This window comes from Aptenodytes patagonicus, chromosome 5 (genome assembly GCF_965638725.1).
Source record: "Aptenodytes patagonicus chromosome 5, bAptPat1.pri.cur, whole genome shotgun sequence".
Classification (NCBI taxonomy): Eukaryota; Metazoa; Chordata; class Aves; order Sphenisciformes; family Spheniscidae; genus Aptenodytes; species Aptenodytes patagonicus.
This window is the reverse complement of record NC_134953.1, coordinates 15811917-15837517: the sequence shown is the minus strand read 5'-3', so window position 1 is coordinate 15837517 and position 25601 is coordinate 15811917. Positions and strand designations below refer to the sequence as shown.

The following is a 25601-nucleotide window of genomic DNA, read 5'->3' as shown; positions in this document are numbered from 1 at the left end:
GTGGTGAGCAATTGCATCATGCATCACTTGCTTTGTGTATTCCAGTATTATTATTATTATTATTATTATTATTATTATAATATTTCAATTATTAAACTGTCTTTATCTCAACCCATGAATTTTCTCACTTTTACTCTTCTGATCCTCTCCCCCATCCCACCAGGGGGGAGTGAGCGAGCAGCTGTGTGGTGCTCAGTTGCCGGCTGAGGTTAAACCACAACAAAGGTACAACAGTATTTTGAACCTGTCTGTGTTTTCACTGGGAGATAATGTGAATCTATGACTTGAGCACACGAAGTAACTATTCTCAGACAAACACACACAGTACACCTTAATCTGCCAGATAGGATCTGAGGTCACACCAATATAAGAAAATTCAGGAATATGAATCTAAAATATATTGATCCATGTGTACACATACCTCTTAAGAAATAAAATGGCCGTTCAGTGAAATACACTGAATGGAGACAAGGAAGAAGTGTTATATATCTATTGACTTAATATGATTTAAATAAAAGTGTTTAGTTCAGTTTAACTTTAAATGCTCCTATGTATATATGAGTTAACAAACTTCTGACTTCAACTTATTTATGTATATAACTCTCCCTTTTCTTTTTCCCCAGCTACAGTACAGCTGTACTGAGACAATGCTTTATACACCAGGTATTCTTCTAATAGATCCTTCTATCCGTCTGCTGGTCAGCACGCTCCAAGATTTTTCCATTCAGTAGATACCCTCCATTTTAGTCTTGCCTCAGAGTAATATTACATATCTGCATTTAACTACATCTGACAGTTATTAGCCTGAATACTTAACTAATCTAAGTTCTTTTGTACAAAATGTGACTGTATTGTTTCTCCCAATTTAGCATAATTTGCAAAGTTGGAAGCCTTTCTTTCAACACCACAATCCAAATATCACCTAAAAGTAATTAAAGTTTTCCCTATGCCAGCTCCTTAGAACATTCTTAATCTGAAAAAATAAATGTCAATATATTGCTTTTCTTCTGCTGAGGTCCTTTTCAAAATTTGATATGCCATGGGCTTTTTTAAAAAAATATTTGTCTCATTTAACTATTAATTGAATATATGGAATGTATTCAATATTAAACAAACACCTGTCTCAGAAGTACTCAATGCAAGCTCAATTTAAGCAACTGTAACTTCAACCACATAGAACTCTATGGATTTCAGCAGAACTAATGTTATGTTTGCAAGTACTCGTGCTAAAGTGTCTGGTGAAATCTGACAATCAAAAACCACTGTGTTTCAATTACTAAAGTGAAGGTCTATTACCTGCCTTCAGTGAAAAACAAGAGGAAAAAACATCATTAGAGTAAAGCTCTATTCTGTTTACTTATAAGCAAGCCTAGGAAAAAGCATCGTGAAGATATATTAAAGTACATTAATATGTAGGACTAGATTCTTTAAGCATGAAGCCAGAATTTGAAAAATTGACTCCTTTAAAGTCAATCTAACATTCAGAAACATTAAATATCAGTTCTCCGTAAATAATTTTTTAAAAATACACCATTTGGTAGCACAAAACTGAGAGCATCCAAAGTCACCAGTCAGTTCTGAGACTGTGCTGGTAGTAGCACTATTGGACATTCAAATCTCTACTTCTTTACTTCACTCACGTGTACTCTACTAAACAGACAGCTTTATTGCCATCTGAATACTTCCCAGGTCTTTTCCCCAAATAGTGCACTACAGCAAATCAGATAATTTCCAGCTCTCCCATTGCAACCCCATTTGTCCAAGGAACTCACAGGAAACAGACAGGACAGAGTCTTCTCTCTCAGATGCTTTTGGCACACATTAGCACAGCTCTCCTTGCTTTTTGGGTAATGCCAATGTCACCATTCTTCTCTAACTGGCAGAGGAGGCATTCAGGAGACAATGGGAAACCAAGAACAATTGTATTGCCTGGAGGGACCTGAACATAAACCTTCCACTATACCTGCCCATCCATTTTCAGATGCTGGAGGAAAATCAGGAAAACAAGGTCCATTCCTCACACATTTTGTGAAACTATTTCACTTTGCAGGCATTAACTAACCAACCCAAGATCAAAAGTGAAATTGTCTCTGAGGCAACTGCCCTTAAAGACAGGAAGATCTGAGGTGCAGTCCACTTCTTCAGGGGAGGGATATGGGCGCTATGGCTGTATTCTCCATCTCATTAATATTTAAAATAATAAACCAGTTTCAGTGTAAATGTCCAAATTCAACGTTCTACCACAAAACATTCTATGAACTAACAGTGTGGACACTCTCCCAGCAGGTAGAAGGTGTGGATTCAAAAGCATGTAGGAGACAACCCAGGTTTGAAATCCTGAATGAGTCCTATGCTCGCATACGCTGTACTACTAAATTATATACTCACTGTCATAGCCAGTAGCTACTACACAGAAGTGAATGATAATATACTGAAGATTCCTTCAGAAAAAATTAACTACCAGCATCTATATCTTTTGGCATCCAGTTACTTCCAAAATTTTTTACTTTAAGGTGTGACAAAAATGTCCCAAATCCAAAGTTCATTTACATCTCAAACTGGTCAGCCGAAGATTTGTTCACCAAGAAATACGATGCTATACTCTACAGACAGTTTCTGCTGCATCATAATAAAGACAAGTTTCTCAACATTAAATGAAAAAAAAAAAAAAAAAATATTTACCCAGTGCAACATATAAGCAAAATGTGGCAAGACAAAGCCCTGATTCTGCCCAATTTACTGCAATTCAAACACCAGGTGAGTACCCAAACCACTGAATTATTGATTTTGTCAAAATACAGGTGAATAGGTACAGTTTTGACAAACTAGTGTCATCTACTGAGAAACATTTCAGAAGAAAATTCCACCCCAAGCAGCACTAATCAAAACCTGCAGTTCAACAGGGTTTGAGGTTTCATTTCAGAACTCATAAAACCAGATCTGGGAGATTGGAAGGTAGCAAAGAATGACAAGAAGAGAGCAAAAACAGAACTGGAAAGTAAGTGTGAGGAAAATAAAATTTAAAAAATTAAAACAGAAAACCCACCAAAAAACCCCAGAGAAGCCAGGAAAATAAAGCATAAATATGTGCCAAGGGAACCACAGACTTAAATGAAAAAAACTGAAAAAATAGACTGCATAAAAAGAAGTCTGCACTAGATATTGATTATACTTAACAACAGACAACAGGAAACAGACAAATGAACAAGAAATCAGAACTCATAAGAAATGTAAAAACTGTACTAAAAAGAAAACATGACTAAATTACACTGAGTGTTCCTCCTTCAACACAGAATAAAGCATCTTCTAAAAAAATAGCTGCATCATATATTAAAGTGAGGAAGAAAAACCTTACCATCAGCAAAGAGGTGGGTGGGACTTTCTTCTGCCATACTTGTCTGAGTAATGCTGAATAGGCCTTAGAAAGGATTGTGTAGTTATTCTGGGGGAAAACCACTTATAGCCCTTCCCATCTCACTCAGCCTTCCTAAACTCATTCCCTTGACATTAAATAAAAAGGGACCAATTTATAAAACTTCAAATAGGCAAAATGTTTTCCTTATGACCTTACAAATTAGATCGCAATATTCAATATTCACTTTCCAGAGCCATCCCACATTAAACAGGAACGTATTAAAGTTAAGTAGGTATTTACTCAGGACCAAAATTAGAATAAGTTAGACATTAAGAGGTCAAGATAAAGGTATTTTATACTTGGATACTTAGCTAACTGCAAGGTAGAATTCATGTTCTGAGGAATTCTGAAGCTTCAGTAGTACAAGAAATTATTCCACTTAAGAAGCAAAATTCCTTAGGTAATTTAGAAAAGGGGAAAGAAGTTTTCCCCAAGCTCTTTGTTAAAAGAAAAGAGATTTTCCATTGTTAGGTGAACAAACTCCCCTAGCTATACAGATTTCCTGCTGCCAGCGTGGTAAGCTCTGCCTTACAACTGGGATTCCTCGGACCTGTAGTTCCCTTAAAGTCAGTTAGAAGTAGGAAAGACAGTAATTCTATTACAAAGAATTAATATTTTCTCATGAAATATTAAGCTGAAGTAGTGTGTCAACAGATACATTCCCTCCAAAGTTTCTGACCAACCCTACACTGATACCTAAAATTCCTTCATGCCTTACATAAGTACATTTTTAAGTGGTAAAAACAAGCTCACCTCAATTACACACTGCAGCAGATTTAAACCACTGTACATGAGGCATGCTATTCAGTGAAGACCCATATTGAACATCTCTCATTCAATAGCTACAAAACCAAAATTTAATTCTGAGTCATCCCTAAAGCTTCCTAGCTAACAGCTCACTGTGTATGCTTTGGTTGCTCCATCTGTTTAAAAAAATAAGATTATAATAAGATTGTAAAAATAAACATTGTTATAATCTTATTATCCTCATAAAAATCTACAAATGAAAAATTATAACGTATTTGTTGCTATTATTAAATGTGCACAATGAACAGCTTTCATGGGACCAGGATCAACAGCACATGACTGCACAGGCAGAGGCTGCATCAAAATACTAATGCACATATAATAAGCTATATGCAGAGACAATGGTACTTTTAGATTCATAATTTTTAAAAATTACTCTGCAATCCTAACATTCTTCTTTCTCTGAAACTTTTTAGCAAGGGATCTTTTATAGATAAATTCAAAATCATCTCCATCAAAACAAATACTTGCAATTTAAGACCTACACAGTTATTTCCTTCCTCACGTATATATACACAAATGATTATTTCTGTTTAATAAATGAGAATACCCTAGGATCACAAAAAGTAAATTAGAAACAACAGAGCAGCCCATATTTCTTTATCTACAGTGTAAAGTAATATGATCAGCTTGTACAGGAATAACAAGTTAAAACATGTATAGTATTATTTCATAATTGGCCAAACAGTTAATTGCCTTAATCAGTATATATCATATTATCTGATTTTTTTTTTAAATGGAAATTTTACACACTGAATATTAGAGTTTTTACAGAAACAAAACAAAACGCTTTAACAGCATTTCCTTCTAGAGCAAGCTAGCACAAATTTAAATATCTCCCAGCGAGCAATATAGAGCTATGTTCAATGCTTGTGTATTTCTATTGGCTTCCTTTTGATTAAAGGAAACTGCTTCATTATAGAAGCAAAGTAGAACAATTCCTTGGAGTATTAAAGCACAATATTCTGTGCATATGACCACACAAGGATTCAAAAGAAAAGAGACACAATGCTCTTTTCTGAATACCTGATTACCTGACTTTGAGGAACGACTCTTTAGTGAAGATTTATATTATTTCCTTTTTCTATAACTCCATATGTAATTATTGTAACAGTCCTCTTTTCAAGATAAATTTAGTTTTGAAATTTCTGTTTTCTATCACTGGCACTATTTATGCTATCAGGATACAGGAGATAAAGTACAAGCATAAAAAGCCAGCCATCAAACATTTAAATAAATGTCTTAAACTTCCATAACTTTGTTGAGGGGAGATTAAAAAAAGGGTGAAAGCAACAAAAACATTCAGCTCTCTAACCTGCTAAAGAGGCCTAACCTCTCAGGATTTTTTGCAGTGTACAGGCATGAATCTTTAGGATCCAGAAACTTGGAGCTAACGTAAGAATGCAGTAGAGTATGAAAACAACAAGCCTTTTCTTTTTCTTCATTCTCCAGTGCACATGTCAGATTTTGAATTCAGAAAATCCTAGAAGCACAAAAAGGTCTACGCATTGTAGGGATATTTCATTTATCTACCATAGGAGGGGAGGGAAAAATATCACAGCCAGAAAATCAGTGCTGCACAGGTTACCAAAACTACTGGAAGACTCAACATTTAATAGTATAGAACAAAATCGAAGCCATAAAATGAAATTCTGTAAATTAAGTAAACAGATTAAAAAAACCCCAGCAAAACACCATCTAACTAAATTGAGCTATTTATTTACAGAATAAACTAAAGGTAGCATGTGGTACAAAGGAAGCAGCGTCAGATCTTTCCGAGACTGACAGAACCAAATGTTTGGGGATTAGGTCTAAACGATGTCCAATGGTTGCAACCTAGGAAAAAAAAAAAAATCTTAAATGCTTATTTTCATACTTCATCTTAGGAATCTATCACTAGAAAGTGTCAAAGCTGACAACTGCAAATGATTTTCCATCTTAAACTTGACAGTACTTCCCTTTATAAATGGTACAATGGGAAACACGGTGGCGTGGGAATTAATGTGAGGCAAGTCCGGAAGATGCTTGAGAATCTGGCTGTTATAAGACATGAACTTTTTTATCCTGAGAATTATCTATGTTTCCTTCGTATATGACAAGGTCACAAGATAAAATATTTCATTACAATATCCGTGTAAGGCTTATTTTAAAGAATTAGTTTATCTAGAAACAATAAATAACAAATTCTGAAGTTCCAGTCAAAATTTAATTTTTTGTATTTTGTGTTAAACTATTGTTTGCAAGGCTTGACTGCCTTTCATTTAATAAGGTCTGCTTACTGTATAAAATGCACAGAACAGCTTAGCTGAGTAATCTAGCATTTTTATGGCTATGATTTTAACTAGTTAAGACAAGGAAATAGATGACAGCTACTTTCTTTTTAATCTTACTGTTCAAGTAAAGCTGTAAACCTTTTCCTTCCAGAAATAATCCTCAAACTGATTGCTGTCAACTGATTGCTGGAGGGAAAGTCTGTCAACCAAGGAGGGTGGAGACAGGAAAGACAAGCTCCCTCTTTCCATGTGTAACCACCTTTCCATAAAAATGGAAGCTAAATCTAACATAATCTCTGTAAATTAAAGATCTATTCTGCATGAACTTTTAAAAAATTGTTCTGTACAGTAGCCAACACATTAATTCAGGAAAAACTAGATCTGACTAGACTCCCTTATCAGAGAGACAAAATGTTATTCAAGTGTTCGGAATGAAACCCTGTATCTTTTTTACTTAAAAATGAAAGCATATCTTGTAAGAGCTGATTTTGGATACTGAGGGATATAGTCTGCTTCAAACAATTTATATCAAAATTCAAACTCCTATCAGATTTCTAGGTCTAAAATATATTGGCCTATACCATTCACTTGTAGAAGATCACCTACCTCCTTCAGAGGGTGTAATGAAGATCATTAATATCTATAAAGAGTTTTGTACCTAGTAAGCACTATATAAATGCTAAATTATGACAAGGACAGAAGTAGCCCAGCTTCTCTCTATCCAGAAACTAAAAAGTTATGCTCAGTATTTGGATTATATTATTCATTCATGTCTAAAAACCAGTATCTCTACTAACTGATACTTTGCCATTTATCAACACAATCTATCTCCTTATTATCTTGCTTTTGAGCTTTCAAATTTTTTCAGATATCCACTAATATCCCATTGTAAATAAATACAATCTTAGAACACATTTTCTATGGTTGATCCCTGAAAAAAAAGGAAAGTCTTCTGTCTGCAGTTCATACAAATTTTAATTAGGCATCTTTTTTTCTCTTTAAACACTTTTTAAGGTGACAAAAAGGTAAGGCTTTACTTGCAGAGACTTAAATGCAATACACAAAATGGTAGGTTAGCACTGTGAAGAATCATAATAGGGAAAAAATATTAAATAATTTTCTCCATTGTTCTGCAGGTAACGTGTAACATTTTACCTAATTATATCTTCACCCTTTATAGCACCAGTTGAAAAGGATTTGCTCTGCCTTTCCAAGTTCAACAGATGTACAGCATTAACAGGAAATTTTAGACAACAACAAAAAGAAGAAAAAACAAAAGCAATTATTTTTCTGAAATTCAGATGATGAGCATATGCATTTATATTGATTTTGGAATTAAAGAGAAAGGCTAGAGCTGCGTACTTGCACATTAGTGCCCATTAGCACTTTTTCGATTCCCACCTGTTCACTGCAGCTTAGATGCCGAGAGCCAGTTCTCTCCAAATTCTGGAGGCATCCTGAGATGCCTCAGCATCACACAGAGAAGTAAAATTCTTCCATTTTTCTAATGGAGTTCCTACAGGATGTGAATTCAGAATCAAATTGCAAAGACTAGACTGCTTCTCAAAATCAGTGTCAAGGTATTAAGTTGAAAGTATAGTTAGCTCATCAATGTGACCTTAGGACACCGTATCTTCATTTCAAGGAGGAGAAAAAAGACAATCAGCAGTTTCAGTATTTTAAGTACTACCTTTTACAGTGTTCTGTAAATGGAAAGCTTTCATTTGATGAAAAGGTTCCTTTTCCTCACTCTTCTATGCACACACACACACACAAAGAAAATACAGCTTTTTAGCTAAAAGTAAATGCACCAGTGACTTGCTAAGCCAACAGAAAACTCCTTCTGTTCAAGCAATATTGAATAAATTTTCCTGAGACAAAACAGCTTGATCCTAGACCAAGCTTAAACAGAGCACTGAGTATCACCCTAGAAATCTTAAGCTTTGCTTACAATGAGGGTAGTCCAGTGTCTCTTCTGCTCGCTGCTGCTGGCAAAGCAGGCGAGTGTGGCATTGCAAGAGGAAATGTGGAATACAGATGCAATTTTCTCAAGCTTTTTCCACCATCTGAAGTAAGCATGTATTTAAAAGCCCTTGCATTTTTCTAATGTAAGATACGCAATTGCTTCAGCTGAATGAAAGGCCATTTAGGCTTCATGAACTTCAGCCATAGCCTGATTAATTCACCCCCATTTCACAATCAGTTTTAAGACTACACATTTCAAAATCTCCATAACTATATCAAGCCCAGAGGGTCCTTCTCCCTTAAAAATGAGGAGGGGAAATAAATTTAATGCAAAAAAATGCAGCATCTGTGTGACATATAAAATAACACTATCTTCCCTGTCAAACACATGGTGTGGGTAATTCACACTCATCCACTAAAACATAGACAAAAGGACAACTGTCAATTAGTGTGTGTATACACACATGTGCCAGTGCTATTAAATCAGAACAAGGAAAGATGGTGAAAAGACATTTTTATCTGTTAATTATCCTGGCCACACAGCACTAGTAATCTACATTATTACTGATGAAGTATGGAAGTGAGGTGAAATGAAAACTGGTGGAACTGCTGGGCTTAGAGAACTGTGATCAGTGCCACAAAATTCAGCTGGAGGCCAGATACTAATGGTGCACCCCAAAGGGTTGATATTGAGGCCAATGCTGTTTAACATTTTCATTAATGACCTGACTAATGGGACTGAGTGCACCCTCAGCAAGTTGGTAGACCATATGAAATTGGGAGTAGTTGTGCTGCCATTCAGAGGGACCTCAGCAGGCTGGAGCAATGAAGTTCAGCAAAAGGAAATGCACATTCCTCACCCAGAGAGGAATAACCCCATGCACTAGTAAAAGGCTAGGGACCAACCAGATAGAAAGCAACTGGGCAGAAAAGGATGTGGGGGGTCATGGTGGACAAGAAGTTGAACATGAGTGAGCGAAGCGCCCTTGCAGCAATGAAGGCCAACACCCTCCTGAGCTGCATTAGGAAAAGCACTGCCAGCAGGCTGAGAGAGCTGATCCTTCTCCTCAGCACCCGTGAGGTCACATCTGGAGTACCGTGTCCAGTTCTGTGCTCCCCAGTACAAGAAGGACATGGACATACTGGTGTGTATCCCTTAAAGGGCCACAGAGATGATATGGGGATTGGAGTATCTGTCATATGAAGAGAAGCTGGAAGAGCTGGGATTGTTTAGCCTGGAGAAGGCTCAGAAGGGATCTTATCAGTATGTATAAATACCTGATGGGAGGGAGAATAGAAGACACAGACAGACTCTTCTCCGTAGCATCCAGTGAAAGGACAAGAGGCAGAAGGCATAAACAGAAATACAAGAAATTCCATTTGAACACAAGAAAAAACATCTTTCATGTAAGGGTTGTCCAACACTGAAACAGGTTGCCTAATGAGGCTGTAAAGTATCCATCCTTGGAGATACTCCAAACCCAACTGGAGATAGCCCTTGGCAACATGCTCTAGGTGACCCTGTTTTGAGCAGAGGGATTGGACTAGATGATCTCCAGAGGTCCCCTCCACCTTCTCCAGTTCTGTGATTCTGTGGTTATATATCCATTTGATCTTTTACATATCATTACATATGTAAAGGCAAACTACTGCTATTTAGCATGATAATGTTAACGTCCTATCCTGAATTTTCAATGTATCACTTACATGACATACTCTGCCTTCTTATCTATAATTAAAAATTTTAAGTATAAACTAAGAGTAATACTACACCATCATATTTCCATGGAAATCTTATTACACTTCGGGGATTAAGCAAAATCAACACTAGCGAAAGGTTTAAAAAAAAGTTGCAATGTCAAAATGCAATAAGAGTAAGATTAATGCAAAATACTACTTATATTTTAAAAAATGAAACATTTAGAAAATACAGTTTTTTCAAAACCCCACTTTAACTTCATTAATGAAATGTACCCATATTCTTACTCCAGCTCAAGTTACTCAAGCCATTGCAGCACATATGTCCCTTTAGTAGCTTTTCCACTTACTTCACATTTCAGTTAGAAACACCCATTTCATTAATATGAAGGGCTTACCTTTCTTCTCCAGGCTTAAAAGCTCCCTAATCTATTTGTTAGTTTTAGCCAAGGGGACTTAACTGCATTTTTTTTCCCTAGAGAAGTTTCTTCAATATTTGAACAGAATAGATTCTTACATTAATAACTAGAAAAGCTAGACTTCTAAACATGCATGAAAGGGTAATGGCTTTTTGAGGCTACAGATGGAGGTGCAGTCCTGCAGCAACATTAGCAAAATATTCTGGTCAATTCCACAGTTTCCATTCAAAATTTTGTAGGCAGCAGGAAGACTGATAAAGCTCTGGTAACTGTCACTTGTTTCACAGATACCAGTAGAAATAAGGACTGGATTGAAAATAGGAACCTGCTTTAACAGACAAGAAAGGTCTACAAAAGAAAGACAGACACCCCAGCAAAAACAGAATCCTGGAGAGATTCTTCACTTTTGAGGTCAAGGAAACTTGGATGTAAAACTGAGCAAAGGGCTTCAAAGCCCTTTTGGCAGCAAGACATGATTTTCTTCTGTGGAGCCACATGAACTAGCTGTCATCCTAAAGTGATATCTAGAGAATTACAATATGTTCAAATCATTTCAACAAATTTACTTATCACAAATATAGGTCAGTCTGTTATTTACCAGAATAACCTAAATAAATTTTAAATTATGCAGTCTCAATTACTACTTTCTGCTTCTATAGTACATTTTCAGTAGTAATTCAATGACTCAGTTTTCAAGTGTTGCCCATGTCATCATGAAAATCCCACTATATTCCACCTCTATCCCATTTTTTTGTTAAGTCCCAAGAAAACACCATCTGAGCAGCTGGACATAATGGACAGTAATTGTAAGGGGGGAATGAGGGAAGAAAGAAGCAGTAGGGACACAAAGCTGACTTAGGAAATTAAACCAAGTATTAAAAAAAAAAAAGTGTTTGGATCAGTCCCCTGTTCTCAACAACTAAGGCACAATGGCTTTTGAGCTATTAAATGATGCTTCCTCCCCAGATTATGAATGGATTGGCCACAGGGTAGGGAATTTACGAAGGACCTAGTATCATCAGCAGCAATCTGTAGTGTACTACTCCTTTTCAACAGTGAGTAGCAAAAAAAAGCTAGATCAAAGTGGAGAGTATATTGGAGAGTAGAAAACGTGGTGCTTAGGTGTAAGAAGAGAGAAGCAAGTGACCTAGGCAACTGTTATCCTGACTTCAACGTATGAAAAGTTGGGGTTTTCTTTTTTTCAATTAAAAGGTAATTAACAATAAGGAGGACAATTTAAAAAAAAAAATCAGGATAATTTCAACATAACTTTAAAAAGACATATTAGTCTGGAACAAGTAAATTAACTTTTAAAAGCAAATATTAAGGCAAAGGAAATCCAGAGTCCAATCTCTCCAGATTTCAGTAAAGAATTTGATATGGTATCACCCAGCAATTATTTACTGAGTTGGAAAAGATAGGTTGTAACACAAAAATAAAGTGGATATAAAACTGACTAACGGTGACATATTGAATGGACTTATTTAAAATCCTTCTTCAGACTCATCTTATTTCATGTCTGTGAACCTGGCAAAAAGTAGAGGCGTTTTGATAAAAACTGGTTACAGGAAGCACTCCTGATACACGGGAGGCTCTCGCTAACTTACAGAAGAAATTGGAGGACCATTGGGATAGGCATATTAGAAATAGGAAAATATTTAGCAACTCTTCAAAGCCACATGATTACAAATAGCAGAATTTCTGTGATTACATGGTGTCTTATCATTTGAGAGCAACAGGAAAAGAGAAATCACACACCCATGTCTAGTCTGCTGCAAGAAGATTAAGCCAACGTGGCATACCTGTAAAACAAACTTGATCTTCACCAATATCTGATAAAGTATTTTCAGTAGACCGAGTGGAACGTTAGCACTATTATTCAAGACTTTGAGGAAACACTTCAGGTACAAAGTATTTGATGCAGGTGAGGTACATTCAAAATTCAGGAGAACCGAGTTACTAGGCTCTCTATCTTCCTATTTATTCTATTTTACTAGACAGACTAAAAGGTGCTTGCTCTGCTTATTTGATCCTAGCACATAAAAGCTGAGGAAGGCACATGATCAATGTTTATAATTTATTGAGGGCTACACACCAAGGCAGGAGCTGTTTTTAACTAACAACATTGAGATATTAAAAATTAGGAATCAAAGAATATATTTAGGCTGGAAGTTCAAAGAAAGTTCTAAGCATTAGGAGAGAGGTTTTGAAACATCTTTCCAGAAAGAGCAACAGGGCAAAGTACTTAACTGGCTTTAAGGTGGACTGTGGTGACCTTATTGCTGGGATTAGGTAAGATTGTTGCCTAACTCAGAAAGGCCTTTCCTTCAGCCCTGAATTACTACGGTGAAGAACTGCTCCCTATTCTGCTCCTCCCCTTCCCAGTCTTTTTGTTCCCACTATTCCCACTAAAGTTCAACTGGGGCTATGAGAGGACTACATGCAATTTTTTATCTTTAAGAGAAAAGAGTCTTAAGATTTAAACCCCTACCCCTCTAGCTTACAGGTTTTTATAGCATATTGCATCAAAGCAGATGACTAGAAGCTCTCCTTGAGACCAAAAGATTTAATCAGCAACTAAACAGAGCAGTGCATTGCAAACATACTTAAATGATATTGCCTTTTCAGGTCTTCATTAAATATTTGTCCTCCTTGCCAGTTTAATGGATTCCTGCTTACTATATAAACAGCCAAAAAAGAAATTTGATTGTACTCTATGCATATACACCTCAAATGCTGGACTATCCTTTCTATACTGATGTTGCTATCCAAAAACTTCACATAAGCTTCTGTTAGGACTACCTGTGCCCCTCCTAACATACCACTTTTATGTTAATCATTGAACAACCCATTCAAAAGTTTTCTTATGGCAGTGCGTAATCTAAAAACAGCTACAGAAAATAGAGAGGGCATATTCACATGGCTACAGGTACAGACCAGTTGCCACATAGTTATTTGTATAGCATTAAGAGAACATGAAGCAACATTGCAGGCAGCTAACTCCTCCATTCAGCTCCTTTCAAAGCTATGTCCATCAAGAAACGTGCAGTGCTATGGTTTCATGACACAAAAAGCATGCCTCAACCTGTTGCAAATGTTGAAAAGGTAGGTGGGTCTGTCGTTCACTGAAGTCACCAAGCCCACAATCCATTGTATCAAACACAATCAAGTCATTACTGTACACACAAAGTCTGGTGACTGTAAACACATTCCCCTATATCCTTCTGGCTGACAAATGATTTCTTCATTCTAGATTAGAAAAGACGCAAATGCTTTTCCAATGTAACTTGATCCACACTTTGGCAGTCAAACATAAATTTCACTTAAAAATGTACACTGGACTGAAACTTAAGCAATGACAGAAATTGTTTAAACCCCTAATTTTTCAGAACTTCCATGTTATCCATGTATGACCTACACAGCCAAAGCACTAGCCAGAACAATGCCAGTTAAACAGAAAAAGTATTTCTATTAAAGTGCTATCTCAGACCAATAGATGTCCACCACTTAGTATACTTTGGCCACTTTGGGGACCATTGTTCATGATAGCATTTCCAGTTAGAGACAGAAGAATCAGAGAAGTAAACAAATTGCTCTCCTGTTCCAAGTTCAAAGATTAAGTTCACCTTTATTGACTGTCATTTGACCTCCACCATCTCTTTTTCTGTGATAAACCTCAACAACAGATTCTCTCTTAATTGGTTTGTTACAGACTAGACTGAGGCTTCCACCTTAAATGTCATAAAACTGCTGTATATCCGAGTATGATTTAGTTCAACAATGACATGCAGTCCTGGATTTGACAGAAAGACTCCATTTCAAAATGTTTCTTCCCCTCTGACTAGTCTCCTTTTAAATGTTTGTCTTTTTATTTCTGGCTTGTGCTTATTTTTGGCTCCCTTACTTCCTTGCTGTAGAACAGTGATAGGAAAACTACTGCATACACGCCTTGTTTTCAAAGTAAGCATATTGAGTGGTTAGCCTAGCTCCTATGTTGTTGCTTACCTCATACATTTCTGGGTTATTATTAGTTTATCTTACTAGTATAGCCCTCTTTTGCCACACACATACACACACTTGTACAATAAGCTCATAACTTATGAAACTTGCAAATCACATGTACTGTTGAAGAACACAAGCTCCTCAATTCCCTCGTTCTGATGACATGACTTAATGCAATGTGCAGGCTCCATCTATAACACACAACATCTTTTTAATCAGAAAGCAGTATTTTTACATAATTGGAACAAAAGAACTTAATAATATTTGCCATTTACAGTATTCTCAAAAATATGTTAGGCTACTAAAGCAATTAACCACAATCTAAATTAGTTCTCTCTGAAATGACAAAACCTCAGTGTAGTTTTGCCAGCAACAAAACTAGTCAAATATATGAAAATTCACTGATGTCATAAAACTAAATTATTAATAATTTCTACAACATGAAACCATGATCTTATCAGCTTAAAACCCTCCTTTCCTTTTTATGAAGAAATACCTGCCACAGGAATAAATATCCCTAAACACAAACATCTTACCGAACAGTAGCTCTCCCAGTTCAGCTCATTTAACAGGCAAGTGCCAAGAACTATTACAGTATTGCCCCAGAGGCAGTAAGTGAAATTCTTGGAAGTAGCCTATCACATTTTTAAAGTTTTTTTTTCCAAAGGATGGAAATGATCAAAGCAGACATCACACAGATTTTAGTTGCTGTAGTTGAGAAAGTCAACCTTTTCAATGGAAGTTGTGGTCTCTCTAGTCCAAGTTTTCTCCATTCTGTATCTCAGAAAATATGGTTTTGTACAGACTAAAAGCTGAAAGTAAAATTTAACAGCCTGGTTATTCACAGTCTTTCCATGTGTAGCAAAAATAATAGGACATATGTGAGTCTAAAGCATCATCCTTACACTGTCAGCCACTTCCAACTCTGCAAGAGATTTCAGGCTATAACGTGTAAATCATTACTACATGCTCTAATACTACTTTCTATTTAATCAGAAGAGAAGAAAAATCCCCTCTAGAATTAAAATAAATAACTACAGTTTAGTTTTAAATGAAATGATGTAGTTTATATCTGACCTGAGTTTCAGTCTTTTCCTAGTGGGAAATATAAATTCAGCGCTTGGATACATAATCCTACAGCTCTCAGAAGCCGACTCCACCGCGAACACTTTACATGATTTATAGCTCTCCTCCAGATTCAGACGACAAGTCTCGGCGGAGCAGGTGCAACGGGGTGTTTTCTCCTTCCTTCCGAGATCATTCCCTCGTATGTAAATTAATTAGCAAGTCTTCATCACTTTCGCGTAAGCGGGGAAGACGAAGCTAATGGATTATCAGCGTTTAATTTCTCCCACGGAGCGGGTGACCCGGCTGCCCGGCGGAGGGAGGGGGCTCCCTGTTGTTACTGCTGAAGCCACAACGTTTTTGACAGCGTCAGCGGCGATAAAAGTGAGCCTGGCTCCCGCACAGTTATGCCAAGAGAGCAATTTTTAAACCACGGGCAGGATTTGGGGGGAACCTCGGGGACGCGAGGCCAGAACCTCCCCCGCGCTAACGCGGGCATTTCTCTCCCCCCTCCCGGCAAGTTAAAACTGCCCTGCCGGCGCCGCCGTGCCCCCTCCGACCCCCGCACCCGCCAGCCCTGCCCCCCTTCCCTGACTGCCGGGGGAAGGGGGAGCGAGTCCCGACTCCCGTTACCTCCTCCGGAGCCATGGAGAGCGGTGCGGCCGCGGCCTCGGCTCCGCGCGGCTGGCGGCGGCGGCTCCGCGCCGGAGCGGAGAGGAGCGGAGGGGCCGGCGCTCTCCTCGCTCCCTCACCCCGCCGCGCTACGCCTCGAGCCGGTGGCACAGCCCGCTCCACATAAATGCATGAACAGCAGCCACATCATGATTAATTCATCAGTCCCAGTGACCAGAGGAGGAGGCACGCGGAGGGGAGCGGGGGCTGGGGAGCGGCAGGGCGCACGGGAGCGTCCCTTCCACCGGAGTTCACCCCCCGGCGCAGGGCTCCGCCGCCGCGGAGGGAGGGCGGGGGAGGCTGCGCCGAGCGCCCGGCTCGCCGCGGCTGCCCGTGCCCTGCCAGGTCTGGGGGAGGGGGGACTCCTCTGGGCAGCTGACCGGGCGATCTAACCCCCCCGCCCCGCCGGCACCCCTGGCTCCCCGGCCGGCGCGAGCCGCCCCGCGCGCCTCCCGCGCGGGGAACCGTTAGGGCTCAACGGGCGCGGGGCCGGCAGGCGCGCCCTCAGCCCGCCGGCCGCGGTACCTCGCCCGACACCCGGGCGGGCAGCGGTCGGGGAAGGGTGAAGTAGCCGTGGGAAGTTGCAAGGGCTCCACGCCACGAAGCGGCTTTCAGTCACCGCTCAGGTGAACGCCGGGGGGATCCCCCAGTTCAACGGGAAGCGGGCCGCGGTCGGGCGGTGCACCCCTCGCTTGTCTTCTCGCTGCCAGCGGCCCGCCAGGTGCCTTTGGCCGTGGAGAAGGGCCGCAGAGCCCCGAGCTGCCCGCTGCCAAGCACGGAGGGGATGAGCCGGGCAGTGCAAGAATCCCTGACGGCAGAAAGGCCACTGAGCGCCCGTGTGGCCGTGATCACATTGGCAGGGCAGGACTCATTTGCACAAAAGTATCCAACCCTCCTCCCCACCCTTGGTAAAAACAACTGTTCGGCCACTTGCCAGCTGCTAGAGCCAGGTTTCTCCATGCAAGGCACTACTGGTGTGCATGTGAGCTTGCTTTGGTCTGCTGAAGCAGCAACACCAACTCCTTCCCCAGTCCTCTGGCGCCGATCTTGGCACGGGGCTTTACTGCCCTCTCTTCTGAGGGACAGTGCCGATTTCTTCAGATACCATTTGTTTAAACTTGCGGTACGCTGGACTTGGAGTTTCTTCACCGCAGGGGTAAGCAACCACTCAGATTTTAAGGGTTTCAGAACAGCTGTTAAAGGCAGGAGCCCTTTGCATTTCTCCGCCTTTATTTTGCCCTCCAAATTGTCCTGGTTTCGGCAGGGATAGAGTTAATTTCCTTCCTGGTGCAGTGCTGTGTTTTGGATTTAGGAGAGAACAAAGTTGATAACACACTGATGTTTTAGTTGTTGCTAGGTAGTGCTTACACTAGTCAAGGACTTTTCAGCTCCCCATGCTCTACCGACTGAGAAGGCTGGAGGTGCACAAGAAGCTGGGAGGGGGCCCAGCCAGGACAGCTGACCCCAACTGGCCAAAGGGACATTCCATACCATGGGACGTCATGCTCAGTACATAAACTGGGGAAAGCTGGCCGGGGGGGCCGCTGCTGGGGGACTGGCTGGGCATCGGTCGGCGGGTGGTGAGCAATTGCATCATGCATCACTTGCTTTGTATATTCTAGTATTATTATTTTTATTTTATTTCAATTATTAAACTGTTCTTATCTCAACCCATGAGTTTTCTCACCTCTACTCTTCCAATTCTCTCCCCCATCCTACCGGGCTGGGGGGAGACTGAGCGAGCGGCTGTGTGGTGCTCAGTTGCTGACTGAGGTTAAACCACGACACAAATATAGGTAGAACTCCTGCAAGTCCACCATCCCCCTCCAATACTTACTACCAGATGTACTTAGTCTACAACACTGAGCAAGAGACACTTGCTCTTACAGCCACCTTATCTTTGTCAGGTAGCCCCCTTATCAGGTGATGAAATTTGTGTAGAACAGATGATTTATCACCTATTTATTACCTCCTCACCTCATCCATAAAACCAGGTTTGCCTACCTGGTAGCAGTATCATGCTTCAAGGGACTGTATTTGACTAGGATATTATGAAGGTTTAACAATTCTTTATTGATTGTGTGCCAGGAGCAAAAATTTCTCCTGCCACCTCTTGTGGATTTTAGATTAGCAAAGAATTTTCGACCTGACACAGCTATGTATAGATATTCCCAGGTATCAAACAGAATTCATAAGCTTTACATAGAGAGATCCCCCAAATTGTCACAAACCCTTAGTTAGATAATCATAGGCAATGAGGATTAAAGCTATGTAAGGAGGAAGAAGAAAATAAAATGAAAAGGTAGAGCGCTTTTGTGGGATAATTTCATTTACATGACACATTGTTATTTTTCCTTTCCCATTATGCTGTAGATTTTGTGTTACTTGTATATAAAAGAGTAATTACTTGTAACTCCACAGCTGAGGTTGCATTGTGGTTTGCACTTACAGCAGGACTAAAACCTCTACGTTTAATACATGAATGCTTGCATTTAGACTACACATTTGGCACAATAACACTTGAGAATTACAGCTGAATTTTCTTTTTTAAATAATATTTATTTGCCTTCTGCAGAGAAAAATATTAATTGCTTTCTTTTTCAAAATTTTCACATTTTCTTCACATTTGTGGATTCTAAGGGTTCCCATGTATTGTAAGCCATTCTTACTGTAGGATAAGAACACGTAAAGCCGATTTTGAACTTTTAAAATTAAGTATATAAAGTCATCCCAATATTTGTCACAGGCCAATTAAATTTGACAGAGATTTGTCAGAGAGAGCTGTTTCTGATTTTGTTTTTAAAAGCATGTGTCCTTGATTAATATTCTGATGAAATGAAGTTTTCTTTTAATTCTAGTGTCTGTTTTTCATGTGGATTTAATTTTCTTCATTGTTTGCTGACTGCTTCTGGCTATAGCCACCATATTACTCCATTGCACTTAGTACTGGTGTTCCAACATAATTACATAATATTAGATGGAACGGTACTATATAGTTTTTATTGCAAAAAAAATCACTGTCAGAGTCGAGAGTTTCACATGAGTACATCAGTTTTAGCAGGAACAAGTAAAAAAAGCATGGGACTCGAGTAAAACCACTGAATCACCAATCCAAAACTCTTTGCTTTTCAGCAGACTACATTATCTAATATCTTCTGTAGTCCAGTGGTTCATCTTAAAATCAGTTTCACTGTTCCTACTGAAGGCAGTGCCTGAGCATCACTCCTCTGATTAGAAATTGTCTTATTTGTTTCTCTCTCAATAATGCTCTTAAGTGTTATTCTCTTTGGTTCACCATTTGATGTATTTATATACAACACTCAGTTTTTATTTAATTGAACCAGATCCTCTTTTAATCTCTGTTCATAAAACAAGTTCTGTATTTCCCTGATGACATCTATGACCTATTACAGTTTGAATTAGTCTGTCTTAAACACTGATGGACAGAGTTTTATAAATGGCATTCTAGTAAACTCTTACTAGTAATGTGCATAATAGCATTAAGTCTTTCATCTCCATTTAAACACTGATAAAGATGGGATTGGCCCTGATTTCTTTCATGACTTTCCTATGTTGATAGCTTACAGCTTGGCCTGTGCTCAATACTAACAATAAATTTTTCTCCTCCTGTACAACTTTTGACTCTCAAACTACCAGATTATACCAAGAGTTTTTCTTAGGCTCTAGTGCATAATCTTGAGTTTTGTAATCCTATAATATAACGCCATTTCTTGGCTCCAATATCTTGTGTGTGCTGTTGACAGGTTGGGAATCAACAGTAAATTTCACATTTTCTTTTTTCCTAAGATTACTAGTGAAATTATTAAGAGATACTGAAATAATAAGACTGATTCTTAAAGAATCTAGCAAATTCCATGTTATGAACTGATCTCTTTTCAATATAAGCCCTCTTCCTTTTGCAGGTCCTTATCTGCTTCACAATTTTTGTACTAGTTTTCATCTCTTCCATTTAAATAGCTGCCCATATACAGACACCTGCTTCCAGACAGCTAGCATTAAATTCTGGAAAAAGCAAAGGTGTTAAATGAGATGGTGGATGAGGTGTCATATGTTTGTGATAGAGGGGTAAAGGTACAGTATAATTAAAAGGCTAGAGGAGAAAAGCATGTATGGCTAGCCTGGTGAAAGGCCAGTCTATCATCTGCTGTGCTAGATTTCCACTTACAAATGGCCTAGGACTATGATGCAAAGAAAAATCACTGTGGCTAGAGAGAGGGGAGAAAGGACCTATTTTCAATGCTTTTCACTTGTTTCTTCTGAGTATTTTTGGAAATTCTCCAGATTCCTTATCACAGAACTCAATTGCATGGGCAATTTTATTAATGAGTTAATTATCAGTGACTCTTGTAGAGCTACATACCTATAACAGTATTCAAAATTTCAAAGCCTGGATTTGGTCCCAATTTTTCATCCACTAAGGTTCATGAAGTTGGTCTGATTTACAACTAATTCTGGCCACTACACAGAAACTGTGGTTTCAGCTGAATTATGATGGAGTATTTGTTTCAGTCTGAAGCACAGGCTAAAACTCAAGGCATAAAGGGTGTCTTTTGCCTTGATTTTCAATTAATTTTTAAGTGAATTAAACATCTGACAAATAATGGGGCAGATCTACCTTTCTGTACTCAAGTGGCTAGAGTTCATTAAGAGTGAATTTGACTCATTTCCTCATTCTCCAAAGACCTTTTCTTCGCAGCTTTATAACAAAGTGAGATTATCTAGACAAATGTGGATTTCAATCTGCATAAAACTTACGGGAACTTTATCATATGAAACCTCAGGGCTTGACATAGGCAGCATCTGGTATTCAATACAGTATCAACCTTTGAAAGACTCCAGAGAAGTGCATCTTCTCTCATGTTTATTTAGTAATTGAGTATTGTAATGCCTGACATCTTAATTATCATGAAATGACTTTTTCTCAAGTCACAAGACTGTTAGAAATCCTTATTAACAGTAAAGCAATAGACACAAGTTACTGAGAGGACATCAATGGTGTTGAAAGATGACATTTATTTTCCAAAAATGGGGCAATTCTGTCATTCCTGAGGGGTTACTGAGGGCATTCCAAACAAGTGTAGATATTTTTTGAAGCTGAAACACTTTGCCATATACTCTATTTCTGATTTTTAAAATTGCCCTTGATTTTAAGTACCCTCACTCATACGTCCATTGCACTGCTCTAAATTGTGTCACCAGAGGCAGTGAACTGAAGAAAGAAAAGAGACAAAATAGGAAAGGTGAATGAACAGTCACAGCAAGGAATAAGACGATCCAAAAAAAGACATTACTCCGAATTGCTAGTCTAGCTGAGTTGTACCTTCTGCAGACCCAGAGTGCACTGTAACTAAAAGTAAAATTGCTTTTGTAGTTCTCTCACCCTGAAAACAGTCCAAAATTATCTATACACAGCTAGGGTAAGTTGCAGACAGGGCTGGTGTCTGCAGTACACCATCTCTGAACATCCTCCTGAAGCTGTGCAATTAGCCAAAGAGTAAAGGGTGTTGCAGACTTGCCCTTCAGAACCATGATGCATTTCCAGCTTCTGGAGGAACAGACATGAGATCACTGAAAGGAAAACTCACTACACCACAATACTGAACAAAAACCTTTATTGTTTTGCTAGCCCTGAAGTTTCAGCTGAAATGTGGTTTATAATGCTGTAAAATTATAGGTCAGGTAAACCTCATTGCAGCTCTTGGGTATAGCTGTCCCTCTTCATTTAAGATAGATGTAAGAAGTCATTATGCTCCTTTGCAGAAACAAGTAGCTGGAATGGCTGTAGTCTCTAAACCCCAAACACAATTACATGTCTCTGTACAAAACAAAAGCTTGAAAGAGCCAGCTCAGAATGTGAATGAAGTGGGTGGAGTGGTTTTGCTGTTTTAAGCAGGAAATAAATACAAGCGAAAAAAATAGGGGCTATGTATGTAGGACATACGTAACCATGCAGACACAGCCAATATGTAGAAGGAGCTCATGTCAAATTACTGCGAAAGAACAGGTACCTAGGAGAAAACCTAGACAGGTTTTGGACTGCTGGCACAGACTGACATGGGTTGAATCCCTGAAAAAAAGAAGCTTTTTCAATATGTATAATTTCAGCTATGCTCAAGGAAACAGGATGGGGGTTTTATGTTGCTTTTTAGAAACAGGACTGCACTGAAAAAAGATCAATCTCTATTAACAGTTCCTCCTTCTAGTGGGAATAGTCTACAAACCCCCAAATTTTGACCAGCCGTTGGGCACAATAACAAAGCTGTGTGACAGAGTGATATATCTCAGATGTAAATATACACGCTGTTATTAAAGTGATAAATCTCAGATATAAATATACGTATCATTATTAATTGACTTACAGAATTCCCACCTTACATTTTCAGAGGAACACCTTCCTTTAAGGTGTTCATAAGAATTATTTATGCTTGGGAGCTGAAACTGGTATATCTAGTTACCATTCAAATACCCCAAAGACCTGCTAAATCAAAAAGACATTCCTATACAGGAGAAAAAGTTTTTAATTCCCAACTTTTATGTGAAGATTTAGGTGTCTGTAACCTCCCCAACACACCTACATCCCCTCTCCAGCAAGTCTAGGAAAAATGAGAATGTAGTTAGGCATCTTTTGAATTTGCCCCCGGAGCCTTGAAAAAAGCTTAGAAAAGGAGAGAGCCTTTGGGGTAGCGGGCTGACAGTGGCTTGGAGCAAGCAGTGAAGGAATACTCCATTGCCTTGTTCAGGGAAACAGGATTTTGTAGTTTCTTGTAAACAAACAGGATCAGCTCAGAGAAACAGCCATACAAGAGGACAACCCGTCAAGCTTTGACCCGCTGTTCAACTCACTAAAGTATGAGTACATTCCTGACTTACACAGACCAGGAAACAGTTATCTCAAATTATCTTTCCCAAAGCAAACCTCGAGGATAATCCAGATAGTGCAAATGATTAATTTTCTCAGTGCACACGTAACTGGTGACTTCATTATTAATCAGTGGGGTTTTTTCTATACCTGTAAATAAATGAAAGCATTTATGTGGAAGATGCAACACGCTCATGAATGAAACATTCCTAGTGTGAAAGAACAAAACATAAATATTTAAAATGGACACCTCTGAGCCTTCTAAATCTCACAGTATCAGTAAGGACTCCCAAACTCTTTTAGGTTAACACCCAAATATGGCATGCATTTTTTTTTACTTTGCTACATAAATGTACAGCATATTGCATAATGGTCACATTAGGGCAGTTGGTCATTACTGTAAATATGGTAAGTATAGATGTTTAAAATAAACACGCACATATGTATTTTATTCAACAGCAAAAAAAAACATCTTGAAGAAGACAACAGTGATTGCTCAAGTGCTCAATACACAAAAAAATTCTGGCTGTGAAAAAAGCATATGAATGCCATGCTGGAACTGATCAAAGGTCCGGTACTCTGTTTCCAATATGTAGTTCATCTGCTTTCCTACCCTTGGCCACTAGCAGGTGGTTAAAGACTATAAAAAGAGTTGTGTACGAAGTGGTCCTTTCAGAAGAGCATCCTCCTACCTTCTGGCAATAAACAGTGTAAAGGTTTTCTGAAACAGGGGTTCTGTACAGACTTGTCATGTTTAATAGCCACCAATGGACTGAACGAAGAAAGAACAACATAAGCAATGATTTAACACTTACTGAAAAGGAACGGTGGCAGCTACTGAATCTTCAGTGCCACCGCATACAGCACCCTGGGTTTTCCTCAGAGGTCTCCTATCTAATTACTCACCAAGTTCGACCTGCTTAACTTGTGAGATCTGACAAAATCACAGCCTGAGGTGGAGCAGCTGGGATTTAACTTTTATTTATAAAACTTAATTAGGAGATTTTTTTCTTTCTTTCCATTTTTTTCCAGCTCTTCACTGTTAAAATCATGTAACACCCTACATACGCACATACAAACACATAAAACAAAGACTAAAAGCAAACCACAACAGTCAGTGAAGTTACTTGCTATAGAAATAGCAGTGCTGGCATTAGCACTTCAAAGGGAAAAGTTATTTTAAAATTTAACTGCCTGGCAGATGCAGCAGATATAGAACAGGAACCAAACAGAGGTAAGGAGGGAGGCAGAGTAGGAAGAGGAGAAAATGAGCGGGGAGGGATAGGAAAGCAGATGAACTGTACATTAATTCAGGGTAAAAATAGCCAAACTCTGTACTGACAGTGAAATGTTGGCAACGTGGAACCCAGTAGCAAAATTCCTGTTGACTTCAGGGAAATCTGTCTTTCCCTCTGCATCAATAGTTTTATGTACTACAGTGTGTCAACACAACTCCTCAGTGTATATATTTCCTTTTAGTTCATCATTGCCAGTCATTTATTCTACAGTAATTCTACAAATATTGTGAAGTCAAGAAGGAAACTGACCCTCACTACTGTTTTCAGTACTAGATTGGAAAATCGGGATAGAAACCTGCCAGTTTTTATGGCATAAATTGCTATTCACACCGATGGTATTATACAAACCATAAATAGCCATTCATCATACATTAAACTCCTGTATTTTGAAGCAACTGTATAGAGTTTCAGCCCCCTGATTCCTGGGATTTGTTACCATCTACTACACTGCTGAACTCCAGATGCAATAATGATTTCAAAGGGAGGGATTTAAAACAGTATGTTTAGTCTGTAATGCAAGATATATGGAATGGTTAGTCAGTCTACATCGATGCATAACTGATTATTCTTCAGGCTTAAAAAATATTCATGGAAAAATATTTTATATACAGTCAGTGATTGCTGTGGTAACACCGAATAACCTTAGCTGGCTCATTAAATCCATCTATGATAGAATTTTTTCTTTCTCTGTTCTTTGCCAATAGTAGTAATAATCATGTAGATAAGTCATTAGACTATTACAACTTTGTCATTTACTCTTAGATCTATTCTAAACACAGTTTAGATAGCATGGTTAAAAAGTTACTATCCTTGCCACTGTTGTTCCAGAAGATTGTTCAGGTAAAGTGCGTTACGGCAAATATGAAGAAATATACCCATGTCAAAATAATTTACAGGACAACCTTTGCCTTGATATCAGCAGTCCATTTTGTAACCACTGCATGACCTCATTTCACATGAAGCTTTGAAGGAAAGGAGATGTATTCTTCTCAGTGCTCCTAAAACAACTATGGCAGATGCATACACTTCTACAATGGGGAATCAAAACTCCATGAATCAGGTAAAGTTTTCTGAGTGGCATACGGGAAGCGGATACAAGCTCATAGC

At 38.8% G+C, this 25601-nt stretch overlaps 1 protein-coding gene across 3 annotated transcripts in view; it reads right to left on the bottom strand.

Moving 5' to 3' along the window:
* LOC143160725 (heparan sulfate glucosamine 3-O-sulfotransferase 1-like) overlaps positions 1-25601 on the bottom strand; it is a 118578-nt gene that overhangs the window by 49149 nt on the left and 43828 nt on the right. The window contains exon 1 of one of the 3 annotated variants that reach the window (XM_076338815.1): positions 16278-16385. The exons of 1 other annotated variant lie outside the window; for it this stretch is intronic. The gene's annotated coding sequence lies outside the window, so the exon portion shown is untranslated. Of the gene's footprint in view, positions 1-15656; positions 16135-16277; positions 16386-25601 lie in introns of those variants that run through there. One more of the 3 variants, XM_076338813.1, reaches the window with a different exon arrangement.